This window comes from Choloepus didactylus, chromosome 4 (genome assembly GCF_015220235.1).
Source record: "Choloepus didactylus isolate mChoDid1 chromosome 4, mChoDid1.pri, whole genome shotgun sequence".
NCBI lineage: Eukaryota > Metazoa > Chordata > Mammalia > Pilosa > Megalonychidae > Choloepus > Choloepus didactylus.
This window is the reverse complement of record NC_051310.1, coordinates 192,243,984-192,245,717: the sequence shown is the minus strand read 5'-3', so window position 1 is coordinate 192,245,717 and position 1,734 is coordinate 192,243,984. Positions and strand designations below refer to the sequence as shown.

The 1,734-nt window shown below is 36.1% G+C and overlaps 1 pseudogene; it reads right to left on the bottom strand.

The window, feature by feature from the left end:
- Positions 1 to 340: 340 nt before the first annotated feature.
- Positions 341 to 1,283, bottom strand: LOC119533078 (annotated as a pseudogene).
- Positions 1,284 to 1,734: the final 451 nt, after the last annotated feature.

Below are 1,734 nucleotides of genomic sequence, written 5' to 3'. Positions count from 1 at the left end.
TCTTCATTGGAATTCCTAACTCATGGCCTATGTTACAGAATTAAGGTTTTCCATGACTCATTGTCAGGTAAGCCAATTTTTAAAATAAATTTCATAGTATTTTACAGTAATGCAAATCTCCTTTCAGTCTGCTTCTCTGGAGAACACAGACTAATGCAGTTTGGGAAGAAGTCATATGTACCTGTTATCTAGTTTATGAGGTTAATTTCTCAATATAAGGGAAATTACCTATTTGTGCCTTATAATTATTCTTTGTTTAGGAGCCAAAATATTGAAATTATGTCTATCAAAAAGATTTTCAAGTACATTTTTCCTTGCCAAAGTTCATTAGGAAAACACTCTATGATGAATTTGAAATAAAAATGTGTGTGTTCCTAAAAACCCTATGGAAGGCATTTTTACCTCTTTGTTCCTTAAACTATAGATTAAGGAGTTAAGCATGGGAATAACTAAAGTGTAAAACACAGAGGAAATTTTGTCCAAATCAGCAGAGTGAGCAGATTTGGGCTGTAGGTACATAAATAGAAGAGTCCCATAGAACACAGCCACCACTGTCAGATGAGAAGCACATGTGGAGAAAGCTTTTTTCCTGCCTTCAGCAGAATGTATTTGAAATATGCCTATGAGAATCAACATGTAGGACACTAGGACTACCAAAAGAGAGGAAATCAAATTAAATGCTGAAAATGTTATGGTCAACCTTTCTAGTTCTTGTGCATTTGAGCACAGCATGGATAGCAAAATGACTTCTTCACAGTAGAAGTGTGTAATGATATTAGAGCCACAGAAAGTTGATGTAAAAGTCTTAATGGTGAACATCAGAGATACAAATGTGCTGTAGATGTAGGGGATACCCACAAGCACATGGCAAACCCTCAGTGTCATGATAGTACTATAGAGCAGAGGGTTACAGATGGCCACATAGTGGTCCTAGGCCATAGCTGACAACATGAAAAACTCACTGATAACATAATGAAGAAAGCCATCTGCATGGCACAGGCATAATAGGAAATGGTATTCTGTTCCACAACAAAATTTACCAGCATCTTGGGACAAATGTTAGTGGAATTGCCAAGATCAACGAAAGCCAGGTGTCTGATGAAATACATAGGTGTGTGGAAGCAGGAGTCCACCTTTGTCAGGATGATCATGCCCAGATTGCCCACAACTGTGACCATATAGATGAGGAGAAAGGCACCAAAAAGGGGACCCTGCAGCTCTGGACACCTTGTGACCCCCAGGAGAATGAATTTGGGTAGCATTGTCAGAGTCTGTTGGCCCATTTTATCCAGTATCTCTTGGGAAGAAATAGAATGTTTATTATCACCTTCATGTAACATTTTCTAATCTTAATGTCTGTAGACAAAATGGAAAATATTTCTTCATACAAAAATTATCACAATTGATTTAGAAGCTAAAATAGCTTTTTCTCAAAACAGGACCCCTATGAAACACCTTTAACATGGATATAAAATTGACTAAATACTAAATAGAATCAACACTATTCAAAGCATTTCTGTGGATATAAAAACATACAAGTGTCAATATAGAAATATTATGCTCTTTATGCAATGAAATCATAGTTTTCTTTAGTATAACTGAATATCTGCGTGAGATTTCTTGTGACATTTTGATAATTCTGAATGAAAAATGCTCAGTTAACATGAAACTAATGAAACTTAAATTTTAGGGCATGACCAACGCTTTGGATATGGCCTTAGCAATGTGGTCACA